Genomic DNA, 9040 nt, shown 5'->3' with positions numbered 1-9040 from the left:
GAACGCAGTTATAATTATAAAACACGATGAAAATAATAAATAATCCTACGATTGCACAACTAGTTTTCTCCACTTCTAAGTTATCTCCATATCGAATGACTTCATAAATATTTCCGATTGAGAACAATTTTAATAGACTTTGGAGAAACGTTAACATATTCTATTACATGCCATTCTCCTTTAAAACCACTTATGCTTTTTGCAAAATCAATCAATCGTGGTTATCGAGCAGCCCTATGTACGAACGGAAGCATCGACCGAGCGGCTCGATTTCGCTCGATTCCCAGGTAACAACGAAACGCCTTGTATATTCGACAAAATCGAAGTTGATTTTTCCGCCGCTATAAGGCCATCACAGCAACGCTTTTTTCATCCATTTTCTTCCCTCACCCCTGTCTATTTTCAACTCCCCTCCCAGCCTCGATCAGCGTTCGTTATGCTTTCTTTTATTCCCGACGCGTGCATACACTGCTTCGCGTTTATTATTTTTTTTTTAGCGTATTTTTTTTTTATTTTTTTGGCCATCTCGTTCGACCGAGCTACTAAAAAGGAATAGGTGAAAACTGTTAATTGGTTCCGCGGTGAAAATACGACGGCGGTGGCCGCCGGCCGGCACAGCTACAATTTAAGCAGCCCCAACATACTGTATGTGTACAGCTGTATGAGTACGTGTGTGTATGCGATCGTGTGCAACGCGTATCGAGTGCACGCGTGCTCGCCACGAGCGTCAAGGCGTGTATCGTGCCAGCATGTCCGTCCAATTATGGAAAATTAATTGGCGATCAGTGACTCGGGGCGATGGAAACATAGTTCAGCGTCGAATAAACTTCCTTTGTATTCCGATCAGCCTTTGACAGTAGTGTAATAATTAAAGTAATTAACGTACGAGCCAATAAATTCGCGATCGTCCCGCGTCGCAGCGTGCACACGCGCGAGCCATCGCGCGCCTGCACGAACATCATAAACAAATTGCGGCCGTGCGAACACGCGGCTGTTTACAAGATGTAACTTCTTTTTCTCTTGCTGACGAAGAGGGAGGGTAAGACTCGATGCAAGTTGGAGTTAAACGATGGGATTAAAAGTGGAAAGCTCTCGGGGAGTGGGGAAGAAAGAAACGCTTGGAAATGGGTATTAGAGTTCTTGAGTTTGTTTTTTTTCCAGACTCATTTAACAATTCACGAAATACTTCTCTGATTTTCATACACACATGATCGTTAACAGTATGATATTATCAAAGGGTAGAAAAGATCGTTTTATTAAGAGGAGAGGATACATAGAAATTCAAATTGACTTTCACCAAATTCTTACTTTATGTAATTCCGAATGTAATGCAAAAATGATCTATTGAAACGATTACCTCGATACTAAAATTATTTATAATCGAGTTGATTTAATTTCCACGTACAATTTCCTTATACGGTTACTTAAGGGTATTAATTTGTATTAAAGTATTAAATGCGTATTTAAGTTCGATTATTAATTATGTTCAGCAAAATATGAATTTCCATGAACGTCCACGATCCAGTTTCGATAAATGGAAAGAAAATTTTCTATTGTACGCTTCAAGCTCGCTGATTGTTCCAGCTTATTTCCTTATACGGCTACTTAAAGGTATTAATTTGTATTAAAATATTAAATGCGTATTTAAGTTCGATTATTAATTATGTTCAGCAAAATATGAATTTCCACGAACGTCCACGGTCCAGTTTCGATAAATGGAAAGAAAATTTTCTATTGTACGCTTCAAGCTCGTTGATTGTTCCAGCTTTATAAGCGTTTCTTTCAGTCAGTTTTCTAAGCGGCTATCTTCATCCACCAAGCGCAAATATTTACATCCTGTAACAAACTATATAAGCTAATCCGCGCAGATCTCTACGCCATTGTCACAGGCTTTCCCGGTTAGATTATAATTCTTTCCGCTGCACTTGCGGCGTCTTTGACTACGGAGAACCGTTAGAATCGCGCGAGTATACGATTTTCCTGGCTAAGAACAATATTTGCGCTATACGTTAAGAGAAGCACGAGGTTTCTCTGGGTGTGCAGGCCGTCAACAGATATCCTGGAAGAAAACGTTGCGCGATTATGGCATCTGAAAAATATTTGCGGTGGCCCGCTAATGCTCTCACACTTTACGGATTTCTTTGACCGGTTCTGCGAACGATGTGCTTTATTGCGGCGTCGTTGTTCCTAAAATTTCTTTAATCTTTCTCTTTTTCATAGCACGTCTTATCAGTTGTGGTTTACCTCGCTGGAAGATAAATAGTCGGTATAAAAAAGAAAAAAAGAAAAGAAAGAAACGTACGGAATACGTTTCGATGGTTTGAAAACGTTGAAACTTCGACAAACAGGTTTACAACATTGACCATTAACTACATCGAATTTATCACTCGCGAAATATGAACCGCTCGCGCAATATCACCGTTAATTATATCGACAACGGTCTCAGTATGGCAATGTGATGGTTCGTTCTTGTTATTTGTGACGTAATGTTCGTATATTATTATATGAATATGTATTTAGACGCAGATGAATGTTTGGTTCAATCAGTCGAAATAGATTTTAATGAAAGGGTGCCCTAAAATTGTAAGAAAAGCATATTATTTCTATTTCAAATTTTCGATACGAGAAACTGAATTTTATATTACAGTGGAATGACAGTTTTCAAATAACGTGTTTAAAAGTCATGTATTCCAACTCTTAGAAATATCCCTCTAGCTTTATAATCGATTAAGCTGTAACTTTATTCTCTACCGCGATATGTTTTCATAACTCGTAGGAATATAACGAGCTTTTTATAACAACATGTGCAGAACATTACTTTATCAGAATTAACGATGGACTTCCAAAGCCTGATTTTACCTTGATTGTACGTGCACATTTAAATCTCCAGCAACAACTCTAAAATCGATCGAATTACCGTTATGCTATGGATTAACAATTAATTTTTATACAAAATTTATTTCTGAAGTTTTTCCAAATTTCATAATCTTTAATTTTATTCCACAAATACGTAACATGCTTCATACAAAAATACAATTATTAGAATTAATTTAGAATCGCTCTATATCTCCTATTTTAAATTATTCCACCCTAAATTATCCTCGTATCCTTACAAACACAGCTGTTCCCAAAAATATACGAAGCAATTTATTCGTTCTTAGAAATTCACCCCTTTTGTCAAATTCTGCAAAGGAACCAGACTTGACAAAATATGAAATAACCACTTTCACGGCTGATCAATACTAAAAAAAAAAAAAAGGAACGTTCCTCTCCAACATTCTTTACATTCGTGACGTCTCTAGTATTTCATTTTACTATTCGATTCAAGAATTCCATACGAAGGATAATCGCAGGACTCATCGGTTTTCACTTCGATCCTTAAGCCTACCAGTCAGATCACCAGGTCCAACAAAGTTCTCGCACCAGACTTTAAGCATAGCACATTCTACGAAGCAGTAGTAAGGAAAATAGAGAGAAAAAAACTTCCTCTCTATACAGGGTGTCTCGATAGTCATCGTACAATCGACAAGGAAGCGGTTCTACGTGAAAAAATAAATGAAAAATACGGAATGAAATTTTTTCATTCGACGCGGTTCTTCGTTATTTTTAGTATATGTGAACTTGATTAATTATCGGCTCGGTATGAATAATCAACGAGTAAAAAGTTACTCTAAATACATATAAAAATCAGTGAAAAATTAAGATAAACTTTTTCCGCTTAAGGTATTTCAATTATGTCTGAGATACTGTATCTAGGAAGAAATTTCTTGGCTGCCTGTACTTTCTATGCGCGCACGCTGTCAAATAATTCGGTAATAGCTATAACGGTAATTTCACGTTATAATATACGGTATTTTGCATGCTGCAATTACCGATATTACACGTCTCGAGTTACTTTTAAAACGTTACTCGAAAACGTTCAGGTGGGGGGTAAATTTTTTTCTAAAAAGAGATTCTTCTAGAAATTTTACGCGAGATAGTTTTTAACAACTTTGTAAGAGCGGCTTCTGTGTAATTAATCAAAGGGTAATTTTTACAACAGCTTACTGTTCAATGTACGTATAATAATCCGTAAGACGGGTTGCATTTTAAAATGTTCAACTTTCGCTTGATGAATATTTCCATTTCGACAAGAGCTCGGCTCTGTAACAAATAGATCATGTATACATAATATATTAAATAACGTATCGTCGATATTTCAAATAAATCGTAAGAAAGTCGATTTACAAGAAAGTAATGTTTAAACGAGTTCCGGATAAATCTTAATTTTTTTATTAAAAAATCTATTAAAAAAAGATTTATTTCATACTTCCAACGCGTTCTCTTCACGTAGAATCGTCTTCCTTGCCAATCGTAGATTTGACGACGATTATCAGGACACCCCGTATACAAGCAGCGAGCGTAGATGAGAATAACAAAGTGGATGTGAAGGAATAGTTTGGTACCAGCGGATAATTCGCAGGCTCAATTTCCGTTGGCTTTTGCTTGCCGGGTTTTTCTCTCTGCTCGATTATTTCCCCACCTAAAGAGGCAAGAAGGCGTCCAGTCAAGTGTAAGCTGAAGTAACGAGTACACGCGAAACGTTTATTTCAGGAGCCGGTCAGCTACAACTCAGCACCCCCCAGGTTGGGATCACGAAATCTCAACAGTGGGAAATGACGGTGACGATACGGAATGAAGAGAGAACATCCACTTAGCACGCCGCTTAGACGTGAAAACATCTGTATTGTTACTGTATTAACGTCGGGCAGACTCGTCCACGACGATTACCACGGAAATTGTAATCTTTCGCGTGAAAGCGTCTCCCGTGGAGGAAACTTTTTAAAACCGAATCGGTAAGACGAAGAAGAAGAATTTCTTCGTTCTTTTCTTCCCCCTGGCTTCTATCTTCCCCAAATGGTGGAATCACTGTAAATAAGAAACGAAACCCATAGCCGTCGAAATTGGAGATTCAAGGGCATAATGGCATAGGGCAGGCTTCGCTCGAGATATACCACCGCTCAAAAGTTTAGAAATCAAACTTTTACGGTTTATGAAAGAAGACAGCAGAGGAGATAATGGGCTTTTCCCTTTTTGCTGTATCTAGTAAGTTTATTAGAAGATTTTTGTCGAATCTTATTACTCGTACAATCGAGTTAGTATACACTATCGAGTCACGAAATGAAAATGAAGAACTGGTAGTAGGATAAGAAGCATGATTTCTAATACAAACGTGATTTGGATTAGAAAAGCAAAGGATTATTTTATGGAAGGATGAATCAAAATTCTAGTTTTTTAGTGTAAATAAGTAATGTAAATATTATGACGAAATAATGTTTAATGAGAGATATCGCAGGAATTGATAATGCGGAAGAGAAATCTTCATTAAAGTAGGGGGAAATTATTTCGATGAAAGGGATGTAAAATAATGTATAGTGATAATTCCAAATAAATATTGAATAATAATTAAAACGATTAAATTAATAATGTAATAAAAATACAAATCTTATCATTATCCTAATGATAAATCTAATCGTTAGGTTGAACGATCTCGAGATTTTGAGCGGCAGTGCACGTTTACTAGATGCAAGCAGAAATTTGATAAGACAAATGCAAAAGATTAAATTCTTTTTAATTTTAATTTTAATTTTTAAATTTTTCCATGAATAGTAATCCCGATATTTTGAACTTTGTATAAAAATCAAAAAAACATTAAATGAACGATTCGTCATATTACTTAAACTGTTAAAGAATAATGTACAATTACTTTATATTTTAAAATGAGTTCGCGGCTTGACTATAGCATCTTGAAATCAACATTGAAATGAAACCAAGAGTAAATCTTGCCGTTTGCAAATTTCACGTTTACAGAATAACATTGAGCAAAAAAACACAATTGAAACACAAATGATCCACGCTGCGTTCGATTCCCAGAAAATCTGGTCTCCTCGAAAAGAATCGATAATCCGGCAGGAAGGATAATCCTGATTCGCATAGGCAGGCATCAGCCATTGGTCCGCGCGGAGCTCGTATGTCGTCCGAATCGCGTTCTAAACTCTCCAAATCTAACGTGTCCTCTTCTCCAAACCAACCCCGAATCGCAGTGCATTTGTCAGCCCGTCATAAGAGACAACGTTTAGTATTCATTTGAACGAGTTTTCACACCTTCCTCTATTCTTAAAAAAAAAAAAAGAACAAGAAGACAGCTTTCAACCATCCTCAGTTTCTCGCTTTGCCATCTTTCTACAGCCTGGAAGGCCAAAGTCGTCGAAACTGGTAAACTAAATCACTTTCTAAGCCATCGGTGGCTGTTCCATTTGCATGCGAATACCTGCACATCGAGTTAGATGAATCGAAACTGGCACTGGTGTATCTATTCGCCACGGTGCTAATGAAATTCACGACTCCGCCGAACAAAGGGATCGTCTTCACTGGAGCATCATAGACGCTGATATTTCACAGAGCGTGTATCTCCTGGAAATCGAAACGATGTATTGGTAAACCGGTGAGTACACGGTGTACGAGACCATGAGATCCTACGTCCCATGGATCGGGCCACGATTAACGTACGGATTAGGATTAAGGTTGGCAGAGATTTCGCTGTGGACTTCGGGATTTAAGCGTGCACGCACGGGCTTTTACTATACTACCTATGGGGGAAGAAGAGGTGGCCAAGGGGGATATACTCGACAATGTCCGGGGTACGTGCGCGAACCTATGGAAAACCTTTTCACGCTCGGTTCTCCACGTATCGTGTCACGATCCTCCCCACCGTACCGCTGCTGACAACAATAACGACGACAGTCAATGCACATTACAACGGTTTTATGTTATTAATACGGACGCATTGGGCGGGATTTGAATAATTGAACAGATCTGCCGGATCAACGATTTGTTAAAGGGAGAGATGGTCATGGTATATGCTTTCTAACATACGCGTATGAAAGGTATCGCGTATGTAGTTGGCATTATGTGGGTAGTCGACGAGATTCTGTGATGCTCGCTACGAGGCAAATGGATGGCTTTCTGATGAAATTTTGCCATATTTGTACCTACAAATATTTGTACCTACAAATATGGCTAGATAATTCATCATATTTCATGATAGAGGAACAGTGGCTCGTTTTCTGTTAAAACCTTGATCGTATTGTCTTTATCGATGGCACGTGAGCTTCCGCAAGGGAGAACTCTTATTTAGCATGACAATTATATTTTATATATTTTCTACGTACCTATGTAAATAGCCAATGAATCGAACTTTCTTTGTGATAAACTCATAAATTTAGAGCTTTCACGAAGATCTAATATCTCTAAATCGATAATTCCCGAATGTTTAAAATATTTGTCATTTACGACGAGCGAAAAACAGATTGGTAATACTACACCGTCCAAATACCTATTGAATATCTCAATATCGGTGCTTTAACACGTGCAAGTACCAATAACGAACAGAATTATTAGTATTCTTGTTTGGTTTGTCTCGTTTAGTAATACTATCCGTAATTATTATGCGTTAGATGTTAGAGAATTTTGAAATTTATACAGGTTTAACGTTGCACTCTGTCACAGATGTATCACTAATGTATTACTAATTCGAATCTCGCGTATTTCGTTATTTATGTAAATTAACGGACGAGAGCATGTCGGTGGCATCAAATTCCCTTCCGATAATTCGAAAGCTCGATGTAATCCACACATCAAAATCATAATATCCTCAAATCTGAACAATAGGTATTATGAAAAAATTGTTTCAGTTATACACGGTGTAGAACGGGCCAGCTTGCCAGTTTCAATCTGTGAATCAATCAAGCACGTACGCGCACGCTTCCGAGAAAATCTGCGTTTCATCCGATGCAATGCAAACGATTCTATATCGCGAACGTGATACCCATAATACGCCAGTTATAATGCGTTATAACGTAGATTAAAAATGTTTTACTTATTTTCGTATTTCCCAATTTTAATTTACCAACCGATTGCGTTTCATATATGGCGGCATGAGACTCATAATGGCATAAATCAGCTCAATTATTTTTCGTATAACAGCGAACACTTTACGCTTATCTATTATAAGTAGACTATGTAGCGTACGTTTATTCGCTTTTCGTGAAATTTGAGGATGTAAAAGTCTACAGAATGCGTATAACGCGCAAAAATGTGTAAAACATTCCAAGTAGAACATTCATCGTAATATTCAGTAGATGAAACAAATTTCCGTTTAGGTTTCTTTTGCGTTTCTTTAGCTGTTATGTTTATAAAAATGCATAAACATCAATAGTCGAATTATAAGAATACATCGTACGCTGATAATTCACGAAAGTGTCTCGCGACTGTAACGAGTACGAGTACGTTATAACTTATAACGTTATAACGAGTAAAGTTAGAACTTAATTAACTATGAGAGCAAAAGGATGATACTCGTAAAAGTTGAGATGCGCGACTAAATTTCAATTCGCAAGACCTTGACTTGCACCACTATGATCATATCAGTCCGCCATATAAATATAATACTCGAATACGCTATACGAAAAGCCCGTTGATCTTCGTTAAAAGGTGTCCGTACTTCGGCGAATACCGCGGCAAAATTCACGAACGGCGAAGAGACAAGGTACAAAGAGGCACGAAACATCCGAACAGTAATCCCCGGTGGTTACGAATACCAGCGACGGGGGAAACGTGAAATTATTTTCAGAAACAATAGCCGAGCGAATTCGATCGGTACGGAGGACCTGGTTCGAACCCAAACACTTCCGGCAGCATGATTAATTCGCGAATACGATTCGCAATGTAAACTCGGAAAGCTCTGTAATACGCGAGACACGTCGTGATTATCCGTTGTAAATACGTTTCTTCCACCATTTCCACCGGTGTGAAAACCTCTCTTTTCTCCACCCAATGCACCGTCGAAGCCCCGACGCGCGTCGACGGGGTTGAAAGGGCATTCTGCCGGGCCGTCCGACGTTCCTTCCCCCACTTTTTCAACAACCACCCCTCAAATCATCGTACTGTCGTCAGGAGATCGCATCTCCGCCTGTATCCTCCGGGAAACCATCGTTTCGGT

The sequence above is a fragment of the Bombus terrestris genome, chromosome 6 (genome assembly GCF_910591885.1).
Source record: "Bombus terrestris chromosome 6, iyBomTerr1.2, whole genome shotgun sequence".
Taxonomy (NCBI): Eukaryota; Metazoa; Arthropoda; class Insecta; order Hymenoptera; family Apidae; genus Bombus; species Bombus terrestris.
Note: the sequence above shows the minus strand (reverse complement) of the source record.